This window comes from Triticum aestivum, chromosome 5D (assembly GCF_018294505.1).
Source record: "Triticum aestivum cultivar Chinese Spring chromosome 5D, IWGSC CS RefSeq v2.1, whole genome shotgun sequence".
In the NCBI taxonomy this organism is placed as follows: domain Eukaryota; kingdom Viridiplantae; phylum Streptophyta; class Magnoliopsida; order Poales; family Poaceae; genus Triticum; species Triticum aestivum.
Genome location: NC_057808.1, coordinates 105,769,090 through 105,789,078, shown reverse-complemented (window position 1 = coordinate 105,789,078; position 19,989 = coordinate 105,769,090). Strand labels below are relative to the sequence as shown.

The 19,989-nt window shown below is 44.7% G+C and overlaps 1 long non-coding RNA gene across 1 annotated transcript; it reads left to right on the top strand.

Moving 5' to 3' along the window:
• Positions 1-8,327: 8,327 nt before the first annotated feature.
• On the top strand, positions 8,328-11,239 carry LOC123119716 (uncharacterized). The gene is made up of 2 exons (XR_006458796.1): positions 8,328-10,613; positions 10,882-11,239. It is a non-coding gene; the product is annotated as an uncharacterized lncRNA (long non-coding RNA).
• Positions 11,240-19,989: the final 8,750 nt, after the last annotated feature.

Genomic DNA, 19,989 nt, shown 5'->3' with positions numbered 1-19,989 from the left:
ACATGTGAATCTCCTCATTCTTCTGATGAGTCATTTGACTCCAACCATAAACTGTTCAAAAATGAGAATGGTGAAGTATTTGCTAGATATGTTGGCACTAACTGCAGGAACGGTTCCCCTGTGAAGAAAATCTGGGTTCCCAAAAGGTGCCTTGAAAGTCTTCAGGTGAATGTCATCATGACACCACCTGTGAAGAATAGGAACCCCAAATCAAATTCTTCATATGGACCAAATTCTTCATATGGATCCAAGTCCTCATACGGACCAAATTCCTCACGTGGATCAAATTCCTCAAAAGGATCAAAGTCCTCATATGAACATCATCGTGCTAACACCTCTGTTTCGCAGGGAAGAGCTAAGGGCTATGAATATGAGCATTATTCTTCTAATCATTATGTTCATAAGTCCTCGAAGAATTTTTCTGCTTATTCATATGCTTATCCTAACTCCTCTTATGTGAAACGAAATGGACTGGCTTCTATGCCACCTTTCTCGTATGGAGCTCGCAGAGTGATGAACTCTTTGCCACCCCTTCAGATGTGGGTGGTGAAGAAAAGGAACTAATCTCTTATGCAGGGTCAGGTCTCCAGACGTGCTTAAACGTCTGAAGAATTTGCTGGAGACCTGAAAATGCCTGAAAGGACGCAGGCTAATCATGAAGAAATGAACTTTCATTTCTCACGTCCTCATACTACTTTATCTGTTCTATTGCTTGATGAAATTGATGTCATATTCTTCACTGATGAAGTATATGAGTTCGTAAGTTGCACTAATTCATCTGCAGGATGATCAACCCAAAGCCAATGAGTGGGTCCTCGATAGTGGATGTACAAATCACATGACTGGTGACAAGAATCTATTGATGGATGTTCCCTTATCCCCCTCACATCTGAAGCATATCATCTTCGTTGACAAAGACAAAAGTCAGGTATTGGGTGTAGGTAAGGTTGCGATCTCAAAGGATCGACACATGAACAAAGTCATGCTTGTCGAGTCCTTAGGATACAACCTCATGTCTGTCTCAATGCTTTGTGATCTTGATATGGTTGTTGTCTTTGGCAAGTATCGTTGTGTTGTGATCATGGAAGCTGAAAATTCCAAAGTCTTCAAAGGCTTTAGGAGAGGAGACTTGTATATTGTTGATTTCTCTACAGGACCTCAACCAGCTGTATGTCTACTTGCAAAAGCTTCAGAAGGCTGGCTATGGCATCGACGACTTGGTCATGCTGGCTTGAGTAATATGCACACACTCGCGAAGAAGAAGCATGTCATTGGCATTGAGAATGTCAAATTCCTCAAGGATCACTTGTGTGGAGCCTGCGAAGCTGGAAAGATGACCAAGGCCAAACATCCAGTGAAGACTATCATGACTACCACTCGACCATTTGAATTGCTTCACATGGATCTCTTTGGTCCTAATCATTATTCTGCAGTTACAAATGATGCATCTCTATATGGCTTTGTTATTGTTGATGATTCTTCTCGTTACACATGGGTGCATATTGTCACTTACAAACATGAGGTGCAGGAAGTCTTCAAACGATTTTCCATGAGGGCTTCACCCAACTTTGGTGTGAAGATCAAGCACATCAGAAGTGACAATGGAACTGAGTTCAAGAATTCTGGTCTTGATGACTATCTTGATGAACTTGGTATTACTCATGAGTTATCTGCTCCTTATACTCCTCAGCAGAATGGCGTCGTGGAGCGCAAGAACAGGACTCTTGTTGAGATGGCTCGCACTAGGCCTGATGAATACAAGAAGCCTCGTCGTTTCTGGATTGAGGCAATTGATACTGCGTGCCACATCATCAACAGGGTATATCTTCACAAATTCTTCAAGAAGACTGCCTATGAACTCCTCGCTGAAAAGAAACCCAATGTAAGTTATTTCAAAATCTTCGGTGCTAAATGTTGGATTAGAGATCCCCATCACAACTCAAAATTTGCACCGAAAGCACATGAGGGTTTTATGCTTGGTTACGGAAAGGACTCGCACACCTACAGAGTCTTCAACGACGTTCTCCACAAAGTTGTTGAAACTGTAGATGTGCGGTTCGATGAAACTAATGGCTCGCAAAGAGAGCACCTACCTTCTGTGTTAGATGAATAGTCACCTGAGGAAACTATCAAGTTCAAGGCTTCTGAGGATGTCATTCCTACCGAAGAATCTGTTGAAGAAATCATTCCAGAACGTGGAGAACATCATGCTGATGCACCTGAAGAAAATGGTGCTGAAGAAAATGCTGATCAAATTCCTCAACGACAACCCGCTCATCCTCGCGTTGCAAACGAAGTGCAAATTGAGAAAATCATCAGCGACATCAACATTCCAGAGCCCACTAAGGTAGATGGAGCATTTCTGGAGCCTGAGTGGACTCAAGCTATGCAAGAAGAATTACATCAGTTCGAGCTCAACAACGTCTGGGAACTGGTCAATCGTCCAGATCCTCGCAAGCACAATATCATTGGCACAAAATGGATCTACCGCAACAATCAAGATGAAAAATGGCCTTGTGGTGAGGAATAAGGCACGGCTTGAAGCTCAAGGCTACACACAGGTTGAAGGAATTGATTTCGATGAAACTTTTGCACCTGTTGCTAGACTTGAGGCTATTCGCATATTACTTGCTTATGCTAACCATCATGATATCACTTTATATCAAATGGATGTGAAAAGTGCATTCCTAAATGGTAAGCTTGAGGAAGAAGTATATGTTGCTCAACCCCCGGGTTTTGAAGATCCAAAGCATCCTGACAAAGTCTTCAAACTCAATAAGGCCCTCTATGGCCTCAAGCAGGTCCCTCGGGCGTGGTATGATACTTTGAAGGAATTCCTCATGAAGAAAGGCTTCAAACCCGGTTCACTTGACCAAACTCTTTTCACTAAATCTTATGATGGTGAATTGTTTGTGTGCCAAATTTATGTTGATGATATCATTTTTGGCTGTACTGACGAACGTTACAGTGATGAATTTGCCTATATGATGAGTGAACAATATCAAATGTCTATGATGGGAGAATTGAAATTCTTCTTACTTCAAATTCTCACAGCACAATGACATATTTATATCTCAGGAGAAATACCTCAAGGATGTACTGAGGAAATTCGGCAAGCAAGATTGCAAAGGGGTCAAAATTCCTATGCCCACCAATGGCCGTCTATGCACTGATGAAAATAGTATTGACTTCGATCAAAAGGTATACCGCTCCATGATTGGCTCTTTATTGTACTTATGTCATCTAGGCCTGATATTATGCTTAGTGTTTGCATGTGTGCCCGATTTCAAGCTACACCGAAGGGATCACACCATAAGGCTGTGAAGCATATTCTTCGATATCTAGCTCACACACCAACACTTGGATTATGGTACCCCAAGGGCTCGGCTTTTGATCTCATTGGATATTCAGACTCTGACTATGTTGGTGATCGTGTGGACCGCAAGTCAACATCAGATACATGCCATTTCCTCGGACGATCTTTGGTCTGTTGGTCCTCGAAGAAACAGTATTGCGTATCACTATCTACTGCTGAAGCTGAGTACATTGCTGTTGGTTCTTGCTATGCTCAATTGTTGTGGATGAAGCAAACTCTCAAGGACTACGGCATCAACATGAAGAATGTGCCTCTCTACTGTGACAATGAGAGTGCAATCAAGATTGCTCACAACCCAGTTCAGCACTCAAAGACAAAGAACATTCAAATTTGTCATCATTTTCTTCGTGATCATGTGTGGAAGGGCGACATCTCTATTGAGCATGTACGGACAGAAGAATAGCTAGCCGATATCTTCACAAAACCCTTGGATGAGAAGAGATATAGCAAGTTGAGGTGTGAGCTAAATATCCTCGAATCTTCGAATGTTCTTTGAAAAGGACACTCATCCTAACACTTATGCAAAATTGATGACTTAGATGTGCAACACGCGAAGAAACGTTTCTCTTCAATCAATGAAGACTAACACTCTAAGTGTCAAGAAATTAACGAAGAATTTGATTCTCAGAACCTACGACAATTGTACGCGGTGTCTGAAATCATCATTCTTACACGATGGGTCTCGCCACCACCAAAAGTTGAAAATCTTCAATTTGAGTTTTTCCCCAGTTTTGAATTTCCTCAGTTGCTCATTTTCTTCAACTTTGCATTATCTTCACTGTTTCCGTCGTTTTTCTTCATTGGCTATATATATATATATATATATACATATATATATATATATGAGTTTATGTCCTCTAGAGCATTCACTTATTGTTATTTCTTCATGTTGCCTTTTCTACTAAGTGAATGTGATCGGACCCTTCCCCTTTATGCTAAACTCAACCCAGTCTATTCACAAATTCTTCATGTGTGTTCCATTTGAAACTCATTCAAAATCTTCACTGTGTCCTTGTCAGCTGAAAAATTTGCAAACGGAACTTTAAAACTTATCTTATCTAATTTTTCGGCTTTTGCCGCTCAAACCGTTCCGTATCCCACGATAATACTTATCTATTCACCCACGATCCCAGACGATCGCCACCTCTCAGTGTATGGGTGACACATGTCAAGCGAATGAGAAGGGTCAGGGGCACGTTCATCCAATTTCTTCGGGCGAACAGTTTTTCACCTCGGCTATATATACCACTCCCCTTCTTAACTTTGTTTTTACTCCGCTCGACCTCTGTCCCGCTCGAGCTTCTCAAACCCTAGTGCTGTCACTACTTCATCGTCGCCGGTGGGGAAGAGCTTCACTGCCTTGACCTCTGTCCGTTTTGTAATCAGGCACTCCCACCTCCTCCGGCGCACCCCTCTTGTTTCTTTTTGTGAGCGGGTGTTAAACGTTCTCGGAATGGACCGAGTCTTGCCAAGTGGCCTTGGTATACCACCGGTAGACCACCTGTCAAGTTTCGTGCCATTTGGAGGTCGTTTGATGCTCCAACGGTTAACCGGGTAACCGCAAAGTCCTTTTGTGTGTTGCAGAAAAACCCCCTCCAAACAGCCCAAAAACTCCTCTAAGTCACTTCCATGATCTAGGCCGTTCGATCATGATCGTGTGGGCGAAAACCGCACTCCGTTTGGAGTCTCCTAGCTCCCTCTACCTATATATACGCCTCCCCTCCCGAAATATTTCGCAGATCAAACCCTAAAAATTTCCCCGCCGTCACCGGACACCTCCCCGCCGCCGCGCCCGGCCACTCCCAGCCTGCCACGTGTCCTGCGCCGCCGCCCCGCGCCGCCAGCCTGCGAGCCCGCGGTCGGCCCCCGCGGCCCGCACCCGCGCCGCCGTGTCCCCACGTCGCCGGCGCCGCGCCCCTTCTTCCTCCTCCCCGGCGACGCCTCCTCCGGCCGCCCCATCCTCCGTCTCCGGCAGCCGCCCCGGCGAGCCCTAGCCAAGCTCCCGATCCGATCTGAGAAACGACGGTTGACTTTTCTCCTCCTCCCCCGAAATCTCCGTCTTATATTTTTTACAATACATGCTCATGTTCATCGCATCATAACTCTCTGCATATAGCTCCGTTTCGTGCATGTAATATATTGAAATGTTCGTCTCGAGATGCTATTCATTGTGTTCCATTGCACCATGCTCATTTGAGTCCATCTTGATGCCCAAATCTCTGGTGCAAGAGTGCTAGTTGCTGTTTACTGCTGTGACTTGTCAGAACTTGAGGATTTGTTATTTTTGTTGCATTTAATCTGTGCATCTTATGGGCATGAGCTCTACATGTGTTTTGATTTATGCCATGCCATATTTACAGAGGTGTATGCCATGTATTTTTGTGATCTCTGTGGTGACTATCACAGGCATGCAAACTAGGCTTCGTGATGTTTCAGATTTCAGGGACTTAGTAAAATTACTGTCTGTGACTGCTGATATTTTGTTGCTGTGTATCCATGTGGCTACAGAGAGATCCATGCTTATATTGGTGATGTTCAGTAAGGATGTTTTGTAGATATAGTTGTGCTCTATCCATTCATGCCCTTGTTTGCATTTATGGAGTGCCATAGCATGACTCAATATTGCTCTACTTTTGCTATAAAATGTTCCTGCCAGATTGTTTACGTGTTATTCAATTTTGCCAAGGTTGTTGTAGTTGTTTCATACATGCTATGAACTTGCTCTTGCCATGGATAGCTTCATAAACATGCCATCTTGCTGTAGATATGCTTGTTTTGTCATGCATTGCTTTGTGTTGAGTGAATCAAGCTCACCAAGATGCCCTCATAATGTCTGTTTCTGCCATGCTCTGTTTTCTGCCAAGTCTGAAACCTGTTAACGAAACTTGCTATGTTTACATGGTTGCCATCATATCTTCTGATCCTTTTTGGCTTATGGTCAGTACGGGACTTTTGTCATATGCATTTAGTAGATTCATGCCATGTCTTGTTTTTCTATGTTAAGTTCCTGTAGCATGTTGATTGCTTGCTCTGAACATTGCTACCTGATGCTGTTTATGCCATGTCCAGTAATTTCACCAAGTCTGTGAACCTGATATCTTTTGCACTTTTGCCATGCTTGTTTGAGCCTGTTATGTTGTGATCTATCCGTATCTCAGTGTTCATCTTTTGTCAAGCGTCTCCTGTAGATTACTGCCATATGTTTTGTTGCTATGTTGGAGTGTTGTAGCATTGTTACTTGTTGCATTCTAAGTGCTATCATGCTGTTAATCACAGATTCGTGTCATTCTTGTTTTGCTTGCCATTCGCAAACCGTGCATCCGTTTCCGGTTATCTTTATATCGATTTCGACCGAAATCATCTCATCTTTCCAGTGGCATGCTTGGTTTGCCAAGTTACTACCTTGTTCATCATTTTTCTTCCGGAGCACGCATATGCATCGCATATCATATCTCGCATATCATACATGTTTTGCATCATGTTGCTTGTGCATTTCCCGTGATTGATTGTGGTTCCGTTGCTTGTGTTCTTGTCTTGGGTAGAGCCGGGAGATGAGTTCGTGAATGAGGAACTTGTTGAGTACGCTTACGAGGATCAAGCTTTCGACAACTCTGAGAACCTTGCAGGCAAGATGACCATACCCTCGAAATCACTTCTATCTTTGCTTTGCTAGTTGTTCGTTCTATTGCCATGCTGCGCTACCTACCACTTGCTATATCATGCCTCCCATATTGCCATGACAGCCTCTAACCATCCTTTTCCTAGCAAACCGTTGTTTGGCTAAGTTACCGCTTTTGCTCAGCCCTTCTTATAGCGTTGCTAGTTGCAGGTGAAGATGAAGTTTGTTCCATATTGGAACATGGATATTTTGGAATATCACAATATCTCTTATTTAATTAATGCATCTATATATATTTCGTAAAGGGTGGAAGGCTCGGCCTTATGCCTGGTGTTTTGTTCCACTCTTGCCGCCCTAGTTTCCGTCATACCGGTATTATGTTCCTTGAGTTTGCGTTCCTTACGCGGTTGGGTGATCTCAGAGGTGACTTGCAACAAGTGTCAGCAGAAAGGTCACTATGCTAACAAATGCTTCAACCAAAGGCGCCTTCCGCCTCCTCCTCCTGTCAGATCTTCCAGCAATGCAGTGCACTACACCACGGCATGAGTTTAAGGGCAATTAAGTGCCGGGGAAAATATGAGATACAGGGCAATGTATCTGCCAGGAATGCTCTAACTGCCGGGAAAAGTAATTTAGGTCACGAAATCTGCCAGGACAACTTCTGCAACTAGGTCAGTCCATCTGCCGGGGACAGGTGTTTATTTGCTACGTCAGATAAACTGCCGGGAACCTTTGTGCAAGGCAGAAAATCTGCCGGCACCTGGAGACAGACAGGGTGCGAAATATACACCCCGAGCGCGCGTGACAGTTAAAATTTCGCTCCGCGGGTTTCTCACAGCCATCCATTCCCCACCCTACCTTATCCATTCTTTTTTTTCGAGTTACCTTATCCAATCGTCCACCTTCGGCAGCGAGGCATCGCCTCCCACATCTCGCTGCTTCTACACCCACACCGGCGCCGGCGCGCCGCATCTCCCAAATCCGTCCCTGGATCGACCCGCCTCCTCCAGTCTTCTCTATCCACCATCCGAACCAAGAGCTGTTTCCGTCATCTCCACTTCCCCAAGCCGCCCCTGTCGCTGGCACTTCCACCGCGATGTTCACGATGACGGCCGGCTGAGGGATCCATCGGAGGCGACCTCCGCAAACCGCCTGGCGATTTCTCCTCCGTCCAGAGCACGCAGTCGACGCTTGCGCCGGCAAGTTTGTTCACCATGGCGACCGCGCTGGCGGGCTGCGCCTGGCCTTCGGTGCCCTCTAAGCTCTACGCGCCTTTCACCTTGCGTTGCCTTTGGTGTGCCCCTGCCATGTCAGGTAAGCCTGCAGGTCCGGCGCCCACAACCCCTCTGTTCTTCTGCTTTCCTCAACCTGTGTCCGTATGCTGCTCCCTCTTGTACCTTTTCGTTCCTCTGCTCTACTTCTTACTGTTAGGAGTAATCTTGAGTCATGTACGAGTTGCTAGAGAAGTGCTTGCTATTTCAGCTAGGTTAATTAACGCAAAAGTGAGTTACTAGAACTTTCTCACCCTAGTATTGTTGGCCACTGTAATTCCTGCTGCACTGTCTTCAGTTAGCTAAGTGTTTATTATTCAGTTTCGTCAGAATAAGCATGCACCGGGAGTCTGTTCTGGTGCGTGCACGTAGTCTTTGTTTTTCTGCATGCAGTAGCTAGTGCCGCAGTGTTCGCTCTTGTGGGATGGCACGAGATCATGCCGGACATGGCGGCGTTGAGGCAGCGTGCAAGTGGCTGTGGGATGGCGCAGCCGTTAGCTCAAACGTGGCCGGTAGACTAGGATGATTCTGTTACTGTAACAGCATATAAATAAAAGGAGAAGAAAACGCTGCAGTAAGCTGCACGCAGCACAAATTACTCTGTCTTTTGTTCTTCAGTTACGAAGGATGAGTGACAGAGAGCACCGGCTGCAACTACAAGTATGTCTTGAGGTGTCTACGCGTGGAAGAGTACTAGATGTATCTGAGTAGGTTTAGGCTAATTGTGTTCAGTGTGGCCGGTGATTAAGTGTCCTGGTACTGGTAGTACTAGGACGGCCATGTACGAGTTGGTTTCAAGATCAAGAACAAGCAGGTCCTTGGTCGGTTGTCTCATGCATATTTACACATATGCTGGTGCGTGACATTGTACCACAGGAAGCTGACAAGAAAAAGTGAAAAAAAGAGGGCACGATACAAGCCCTTGGCTACAAGTTTTTTTTGTGTGTGAGTGTTCGTCGTCTCTGATGTGATTGATCCATGGGCAGAATTCCAACACTTATAGATAGTAACTGAATGGTCCAGATAAAGTTTATTGTCGAGAGTTTTGCTGCATGATAGGTGTACTAAATATGTTCTGTTTTAGTCTCTCTTCCCCTCTTGTTGAAAGCAAATCTCCACTCCAAATATAGCTTAATCAATCAAATTCATATGTGCTGTTTAGAATTTCTGCAGTGAAACAAGCCCTTTTGATTCTAGCGTTGTTGCCTTAGAACAAATAATCATTCTAGGGTTTGTTATGATATTTTGTTTACAGTTCTGCATATATAGGCAGCAAATAGAAGTGACATAACATGGGCTTTTGTGGGTCTGCCGTTCTTGCTTGTTCAGAAATGTGGCCAGATGACATTGTGACAATTGATTTTGAGTCTGCTAGCATACATATTTTCTGAAATGCAGTTCTTTAGTTATACTTAATGCCACATTTTGTGCCCTGGTTGTGTTTGTGAGATACTGAGATGTCTTTCTGCTTTCATTGCATATGTAAGATGGTCGGGAGCTTGTAAAACTGCATGTCATATCTGATGGTTGGATATATGATTTTGTTGTTCGCCCCCTTCCCTGAAAGTACATGGTGTAATTAAGTTATCTACGTTAATATGACAAGTTTCTGGAATAAGCGTGATGAATAGATGTATCTTGCTATTATGAAAGTGATTATGTTTTTTAATGAAGTGATGCAGCTGCAGCGGCGTGTAACATGTATTCATTGCAATATTGTCTTATTTGTGGAGAGATTGGTCAGTATTTTGTGGTTGATGGCTGTAGCTGGCTTTTCCTCTTAAAATTTACATGTGGTGGGACCAGAACACATGTGCCATCAAATTCACTTTTTCTCCTAACATACTTATACTTTGCACTCTGATCTTTGTAGAAAAAACCTTGCTGGGTCATGGTGAATGGTGTGAAATGGAATAGAAAGAAAATTCTTGTGCTTGCACAGAGTGGAAGCGAATGTGATCGGGGGGTCACCGTCAAGAGAGTGCTTCCTTGGCTCGTTACCAAAGGAAAATGGTGAGTTGCTACTTGAAACTATCATCTTTATTCTTATTTTTTTTAGCAAAGGCAAAAATATTCTAGGTTCTGCTCTTCATTCAGAATATTCACAAGTAAATGATTTCCTTGCTAGTATATCTGACATTTCAGCCACTATCATGGAAGTAATAGAGCTGGTCATTTGATTAGGCTCACAAGTAGCTGGATTTTTTTATGTGAAGATGCATCAGTGCATTTTAGGACTCGACGAGTTGTGTGGGCTCACGGAAAATTGGCTTCCTCGCGTCGATGTGTTGCTTGCTTTCTTCTTTGTATTTGTTCAAGGTGAAGGTTGGGTGACTGATATGATTGGGTACGTGCATGCTATCCTGGGACACGTCAAGGATTAACTGTTGTTCATAAAGCATGTTTGGTATGTGTATATGGTCCTTGTGTCCGTATATTTTTCAGGGGAATAACTGTTGTACTCTCTACTAACTTTGTACTAACCCAGCATCAATTAATATGGATAGGAGGGAGAAATATAATTCTGACTAGGTCTTGCTTTTAGGTGATTTTCAAAATGCATTCTCGAACTTCAATACTTGTGAGATGCTGTAATTGGTTACTTCTTTTTTCAGGTCACTAGTATACTACTCTCGCAGTCACAAGTTCGTAGATGTGTGTTCTGTGAGCTAAAAGGATCTATTTCTAGCATCTAAAGAAGTTATGGACATTTTAGTATCTATCTGATGAAGTAGCACTCTAGGATGGATCAGTTTCTTACTGAGACATGATGGTATATATCTAGTGATGTAATACTGGACATATGAACCTACAAATGTATGCCTATGTATATATCTAGACACGATGGATTGTTGTCCTTTTGGATGTGATGTAGTACTGGACTTGTGAACCTACAAAGTGTATACCAATGTATGTATGCAGACATGATGTATTGTTGAGATATATATTATGTCTCAGTTGATGTGACTTTAATTACTCTACATTGTATTCTAGATTATTGTACAAAGTTGAGTGGAGGGAAGTGATATCGGTTGAACTCGCAGGGGATTTGTGTGTTGGCAGTGTACTTGATTAAGGGCATATCGATTGCCAGGAATTGTTCTAACTGCCCTCCATTGCTAGCCTGCCAGCAAAAATCTATGTGCCGGGAATTGTGCTAACTGCCGGCAAAGCTTCGGTCAGTCAGGTCAAAGTAATTGCCGGGGTTTCTTGTAAGTGTCGGGAATTGTCTTTCCCGACGGGACTTTCGAGGGCAGTTTGCAATTGCCGGCAAAAGGCATTCCTGGCAGATAGTCTGCCTCTACTAGCTAGTTTTCCCGGCAGATAAAGTGACCCCTAAGTTTTGTTATGGTGTAGTGGTGGTCAAGCATAATCCCAAGTCTGCTAAGGTCAACATGGTGAATGCAACTCAAGCGGAGGATTCTACTGATGTGATAATGGGTAATCTCTCAGTTAATGATATTCCTGCAAAAGTCTTATTTGATACTGGTGCTTCGCTTTGTTTCATGTCAAGACCGTTTTTTGCCAAGCATGAATTCACTTGTTCACATCTGGGTAAACCCATGGATGTCGTTTCTCCGGGTAAACGTCTGAGTTCTAGTTTGGTGGTCCCGGATGTTTCCATCAAGATGGGGAACTATAAATTTTTGTCTACTCCAATTGTTCTTGGTGACTCGGATATTGATCTTATTCTCGAGATGGAGTGGCTTTCTAAGCACAAGGCTCAACTTGATTGTGCTGCCAGGGATATTCAATTGTCACACTCTTCTGAGGATGTTATCATTTATGCCGCTCGTGATGAAACCATTCGGTTGTTTTCTCTCAATGAGAAGGGCGAGTTGAATGCCATCTCTCAGATTCCAGTCGTTCGTGAGTATCAAGATGTCTTTCCAGAAGAGCTTCCGGGTATGCCTCCTCACCGGCCAGTTGAGTTCGTTATCGATCTACAGCCTGGCACGGAACCCGTTTGCAAGCGTCCATACAAGCTTGGACCCAAGGAGCTGAAGGAATTGAAGAAACAGCTCGATGAACAAGAGCGTCTGGGTTTGATCAGACCGATTTCATCTCCATGGGGTTGTGGTGTTCTTTTTGTCCAGAAGAAGGATGGCACGGACCGACTTTGTGTCCACTACCGTCCATTGAACAAGAAGACAATTAAGAACAAGTATCCACTTCCCAACATCAATGAGATTTTCGAGCAACTCAAAGGTGCTAAAGTATTCTCCAAGCTTGACCTTCGAATGGGTTATCATCAGATTCGCATTTGTGAAGAATATATTCCCAAGACAGCATTCAGAACAAGCTTTGGTTCTTATGAATATACGGTCATGTCTTTCGGCCTTGTCAATGCTCCTCCAACATTCTCTCGGATGATGAATTTCATCTTCAACCCCTATACCAATGAATTCGTCCTGGTGTATCTCGATGATATCTTGGTCTTCTCCAAGAATAAGAAGGACCATGCCAAACATTTGCGATTGGTGCTCGACAAGCTCAGAGAGTATCAATTCTATGCGAAGTTTTCCAAATGTGAGTTTTGGCTTGATGAAGTTCTTTACCTTGGTCACATCATCTCTGCCAAGGGCATCGCTGTTAATCCCGAGAAGGTGTCCGCAATTGTGAATTGGGAACCTCCTCAGAATGTCAAGCAGCTCCGCAGTTTTCTTGGTCTTGCAAGCTATTGCCAAAGATTCGTCGAGAATTTCTCTAAGATTGCAAAGCCTCTTTCCAACCTCCTCCAGAAGCATGTGAAGTATGTCTGGTCTCCTGAGTGTGACGTTGCTTTCAACACTCTCAAAGAGAAACTCGTCACAGCTCCTGTCTTAACTCCTCCTGACGAATCCAAGCCATTTGAAGTTTTCTGTGATGCTTCTTTTCAAGGTCTTGGTGCTGTGTTAATGCAAGAGAAGAAAGTTGTGGCCTATACCTCTCTTCAGTTGAAGCCCAACGAAAAGAACTACCCCACTCACGTTCTTGAGTTGGCGGCAGTTGTCCATGCATTAATAACATGGATACATCTCTTGTTGGGAAGACAAGTGGACATATTCACCGATCACAAGAGTCTCAAGTACATCTTCACTCAGCCCAACCTCAACCTCAGGCAAACTCGATGGCTCGAAATGATTCAAGAGTACAATCAGAGTATTGAATATACTCCAGGCAAAGCCAATGTCATTGCAGATGCTTTGAGCAGGAAGGCTTATTGCAACAGCTTAATTCTCAAGCCATTCCAACCGGATCTTTGTGAAGCTTTCCGCAAGCTGAATCTCCAAGTTGTTTCTCAAGGTTTTCTTGCCAACCTCATAGTCTCTCCTACTTTGGAAGATCAAATTCGTGAGGCACAACTCCTGGATACCATGGTGAGGAAGGTGAAACGTGGTATCGACAAGGGTCTTTTCAAATACAAGTGCTTTCGCATTGATGACAGAGACACTTTATTCTTGGAGGACCGGATTGTGGTTCCTAAAGGTGATCTAAGGAAAGTCATTATGAACGAGGCGCACAATTCTCTTCTTTCCATTCATCCTGGAAGTACGAAGATGTACCATGACCTCAAGCAGTCGTATTGGTGGACTCGAATGAAGCGAGAAATCGCTCAATTCGTGAATGAATGTGATGTCTGTCGAAGAGTGAAAGCAGAATACCAACGACCAGCTGGTCTCCTCCAACCTCTTGCTATCCCAGAGTGGAAGTTTGATCATATCGAAATGGACTTCGTGACTGGATTTCCCAAGTCCAAGCGTGGAAATGATGCTATCTTCGTTGTCATCGACAAGCTTACTAAAGTGGCTCATTTCCTTCCAATCAAAGAATCTATCACAGCAGCTCAGTTGGTAGAGCTATACACCTCCAGGATTGTCTCCTTGCACGGAATTCCACAATTGATTTCTTTAGATCGTGGAAGCATCTTCACTTCTAAGTTATGGGACTCCTTCCAGAAGGCCATGGGCACCAACATTCGCTTCAGCACAGCCTTCCATCCTCAAACTAGTGGCCAAGTCGAGCGAGTCAATCAAATTCTTGAAGATATGCTCAGGGCTTGTGTCATTTCCTTTGGCATGAAATGGGAAGATTGCCTTCCATATGCCGAATTCTCCTACAACAACAGCTTCCAAGCAAGTTCGGGCAAGGCCCATTCGAGATTCTCTATGGCAGAAAGTGCCGTACTCCTCTCAATTGGTCAGAGACTGGTGAACGCCAACTTCTTGGCAATGACTTAATCACAGAGGCTGAAGAAATGTCTAAAGTCATCCGTGAAAATCTCAAAGCCGCGCAATCGCACCAGAAGAGTTACTATGATAGTAAGCACCGTGATGTGGCTTTCGAGATCGGAGACCATGTCTACCTCCGCGTCTCTCCAATGAAAGGCACTCGTCGCTTCGGCATCAAAGGGAAGCTTGCCCCAAGATATGTGGGTCCTTTCAAGATCATTGGCAAAAGAGGCGACCTCGCCTATCAACTTGAGCTTCCTTCCAACTTCGCGAACGTGCACGAGGTGTTCCACGTGTCACAGCTTCGCAAGTGCTTCAAGACTCCCGAGCGCACCATCAACTTCGAAGAGATTGACCTCCAAGAAGATCTGTCTTATCATGAGCACCCCGTTGCTATTCTTGAAGAAACTGAGCGCAAGACTCGCAACAAGTCAATCAAATTCCTGAAAGTGAAGTGGTCGCACCATTCCAACCGAGAAGCCACCTAGGAACGCGAGGACCACCTTCGTTCCGAATATCCGGAGTTCTTTCAGTCCTAGATCTCGGGACGAGATCCCCTCGTAGTGGTGGAGTGTTGTAACACCCCGGATGTAACTTTCCATATTTGTAACTCCAACGCTTGCCATTTTCGGCTATGTGTTATGATATTTCCTTCGTGGTCGGGTTTTGTTTTTCGTTTTGCATTTTGTTCTTGTCATGCATCTCATATCATGTCATCATGTGCATCTCATTTGCATACGTGTTCGTCTCATGCATCCGAGCTTTTTTCCCGTTGTCCGTTTTGCAATCCGGCACTCCCACCTCCTCCGGCGCACCCCTCTTGTTTCTTTTCGTGAGCGGGTGTTAAACGTTCTCGGAATGGACCGAGTCTTGCCAAGTGGCCTTGGTATACCACCGGTAGACCACCTGTCAAGTTTCGTGCCATTTGGAGGTCGTTTGATGCTCCAACGGTTAACCGGGTAACCGCAAAGTCCTTTTGTGTGTTGCAGAAAAAACCCCTCCAAACAGCCCAAAAACTCCTCTAAGTCACTTCCATGATCTAGGCCGTTCGATCATGATCGTGTGGGCGAAAACCGCACTCCGTTTGGAGTCTCCTAGCTCCCTCTACCTATATATACGCCTCCCCTCCCGAAATATTTCGCAGATCAAACCCTAAAAATTTCCCCGCCGTCACCGGACACCTCCCCGCCGCCGCGCCCGGCCACTCCCAGCCTGCCACGTGTCCCGCGCCGCCGCCCCGCGCCGCCAGCCTGCGAGCCCGCGGTCGGCCCCCGCGGCCCGCACCCGCGCCGCCGCGTCCCCACGTCGCCGGCGCCGCGCCCCTTCTTCCTCCTCCCCGGCGACGCCTCCTCCGGCCGCCCCATCCTCCGTCTCCGGCAGCCGCCCCGGCGAGCCCTAGCCAAGCTCCCGATCTGATCTGAGAAACGACGGTTGACTTTTCTCCTCCTCCCCCGAAATCTCCGTCTTATATTTTTTACAATACATGCTCATGTTCATCGCATCATAACTCTCTGCATATAGATCCGTTTCGTGCATGTAATATATTGAAATGTTCGTCTCGAGATGCTATTCATTGTGTTCCATTGCACCATGCTCATTTGAGTCCATCTTGATGCCCAAATCTCTGGTGCAAGAGTGCTAGTTGCTGTTTACTGCTGTGACTTGTCAGAACTTGAGGATTTGTTATTTTTGTTGCATTTAATCTGTGCATCTTATGGGCATGAGCTCTACATGTGTTTTGATGTATGCCATGCCATCTTTACAGAGGTGTATGCCATGTATTTTTGTGATCTCTGTGGTGACTATCACAGGCATGCAAACTAGGCTTCGTGATGTTTCAGATTTCAGGGACTTAGTAAAATTACTGTCTGTGACTGCTGATATTTTGTTGCTGTGTATCCATGTGGCTACAGAGAGATCCATGCTTATATTGGTGATGTTCAGTAATGATGTTTTGTAGATATAGTTGTGCTCTATCCATTCATGCCCTTGTTTGCATTTATGGAGTGCCATAGCATGACTCAATATTGCTCTACTTTTGCTATAAAATGTTCCTGCCAGATTGTTTACGTGTTATTCAATTTTGCCAAGGTTGTTGTAGTTGTTTCATACATGCTATGAACTTGCTCTTGCCATGGATAGCTTCATAAACATGCCGTCTTGCTGTAAATATGCTTGTTTTGTCATGCATTGCTTTGTGTTGAGTGAATCAAGCTCACCAAGATGCCCTCATAATGTCTGTTTCTGCCATGCTCTGTTTTCTGCCAAGTCTGAAACCTGTTAACGAAACTTGCTATGTTTACATGGTTGCCATCATATCTTCTGATCCTTTTTGGCTTATGGTCAGTAAGGGACTTATGTCATATGCATTTAGTAGATTCCTGTCATGTCTTGTTTTTCTATGTTAAGTTCCTGTAGCATGTTGATTGCTTGCTCTGAACATTGCTACCTGATGCTGTTTATGCCATGTCCAGTAATTTCACCAAGTCTGTGAACCTGATATCTTTTGCACTTTTGCCATGCTTGTTTGAGCCTGTTATGTTGTGATCTAGCCATATCTCAGTGTTCATTTTTTGTCAAGCATCTCCTGTAGATTACTGCCATATGCTTTGTTGCTATGTTGGAGTGTTGTAGCATTGTTACTTGTTGCATTCTAAGTGCTATCATGCTGTTAATCACAGATTCGTGTCATTCTTGTTTTGCTTGCCATTCGCAAACCGTGCATCCGTTTCCGGTTATCTTTATATCGATTTCAACCGAAATCATCTCATCTTTCCAGTGGCATGCTTGGTTTGCCAAGTTACTACCTTGTTCATCATTTTTCTTCCGGAGCACGCATATGCATCGCATATCATATCTCGCATATCATACATGTTTTGCATCATGTTGCTTGTGCATTTCCCGTGATTGATTGTGGTTCCGTTGCTTGTGTTCTTGTCTTGGGTAGAGCCGGGAGATGAGTTCGTGAATGAGGAACTTGTTGAGTACGCTTACGAGGATCAAGCTTTCGACAACTCTGAGAACCTTGCAGGCAAGATGACCATACCCTCGAAATCACTTCTATCTTTGCTTTGCTAGTTGTTCGTTCTATTGCCATGCTGCGCTACCTACCACTTGCTATATCATGCCTCCCATATTGCCATGACAGCCTCTAACCATCCTTTTCCTAGCAAACTGTTGTTTGGCTAAGTTACCGCTTTTGCTCAGCCCTTCTTATAGCATTGCTAGTTGCAGGTGAAGATGAAGTTTGTTCCATGTTGGAACATGGATATTTTGGAATATCACAATATCTCTTATTTAATTAATGCATCTATATATATTTAGTAAAGGGTGGAAGGCTCGGCCTTATGCCTGGTGTTTTGTTCCACTCTTGCCGCCCTAGTTTCCGTCATACCGGTATTATGTTCCTTGAGTTTGCGTTCCTTACGCGGTTGGGTGATTTATGGGACCCCCTTGAGAGTTCGCCTTGAATAAAACTCCTCCAGCAAGGCCCAACCTTGGTTTTACCATTTTCCACCTAAGCCTTTTCCCTTGGGTTTTCGCGAGCTCGAGGGTCATCTTTATTTAAACCCCCGGGCCAGTGTTCCTCTGAGTGCTGGTCCAAACTAGAGCCCTTTGTAGGGCCACCTCGGGGAAACTTGAGGCCTGGTTTTAGTTGTACGGACTGCTCATCCGGTGTGCCCTGAGAACGAGATATGTGCAGCTCCTATCGGGATTTGTCGGCACATTCGGGCGGCTTTGCTGGTCTTGTTTTACCATTGTCGAAATGTCTTGTAAACCGGGATTCCGAGACTGATCGGGTCTTTTCGGGAAGGTTTATCCTTGGTTGACCGTGAGAGCTTATGATGGGCTAAGTTGGGACACCCCTGCAGGGTATTATCTTTCGAAAGCCGTGCCCGCGGTTATGAGGCAGATGGGAATTTGTTAATGTCCGGTTGTAGAGAACTTGTCACTTGACTTAATTAAAATACATCAACCGCGTGTGTAGCCGTGATGGTCTCTTCTCGGCGGAGTCCGGGATGAACACGGCTTGAGTTATGAATGACGTAAGTAGGAGTTCAGGATCACTTCTTGGTCATTACTAGATGACGACCATTCCGTTGCTTCTCTTCTCGCTCTCATTTGCGTATGTTAGCCACTATATATATGCTTAGTGCCTGCTGCAGCTCCACCTCATTACACCATCCTTTCTTATAAGCTTAAATAGTCTTGATCTCGCGGGTGTGAGATTGCTGAGTCCTCGTGACTCACAGATTCTACCAAAACAGTTGCAGGTGCCGACGATGCCAGTGCAGATGACGCAACCGAGCTCAAGTGGGAGTTCGATGAGCAACATGGTCATTACTATGTGTCTTTTCCTGATGATCAGTAGTGGAGCCCAGTTGGGACGATCAGGGATCTAGCATTTGGGGCTATCTTATTTTCATTTGGATTTGACCGTAGTCGGTCTATGTGTGCATTTTGGATGATGTATGAATTATATTTATGTATTGTGTGAAGTGGCGATTGTAAGCCAACTCTCGTTATCCCATTCTTGTTCATTACATGGGATTGTGTGAAGATGACCCTTCTTGCGACAAAACCACAATGCGATTATGCCTCTAAGTCGTGCCTCGACACGTGGGAGATATAGCCGCATCGTGGGCGTTACAGATGTGGACATTGGGTTACAACCGCTGTGCTGAATGATGACTTTTGGGAAAGTCAACACCCCAACTCTCCTTTATTCACACCTCTGCAACAAATTCCTCAGTCCCTTGTCAATATTGAAGTACAAATGGGATCTGAAGAACCTCGTGCAACCCCGTCTGTCCATGAAGAGATTCCAGCCACTAGTGCTGAAGAAAATGTCAATGAAGAATTGAAGACCCATGCTATCACTGAAGAAGAACCTGAAATTCCTCAGCCTGTGGATCCTGAGATTGTGATTCCTGAGATGGTGATGCAATTGACCGATACTCCTCAGCCCAAGCCAAAGGATCCCTTCTCGAAGAAGCAGAAATTCAAGGCTGATGACTTCTTCGGTGAGCATGTTTTCTTCACTGATTATAACCCATATGACTCTGCTCGTCTTAGAAGGAAGTGCTTCTGGACTGCCTGCCAAGAAAATTTTTATTCTTCGCTGCTTTTCAACAAGGACAAAGTCTTCGACCATGAGCATATTCCTCACATGGACATGGAATCACTGCCTTGCTTCACCCCAGTCCTCAGTGTGCTTCATGATGCAGGACTGCTCAACTTTTGCACGGATATTTGCAATTGGAATGAAGAGCTCATTCTTCAATCTATGCAACCCTGCACATCACAGGCGATGCTGATGATATCAACTCTTGGGTGTTGGACTAGATGACCGAAAATACTCATTACAAAGCACCGGCCTCTGAATTACTTCATGCCCTGCCAATCAGTCCTCCCCTTGAAGGTGCTCGTTGTCTGTACCAAGAGCCTGAGCTCACTGCACATTACATGCAAGTGCTAATGAAGCCTCTGAAGCCCGGTCAAGCCCCAAGG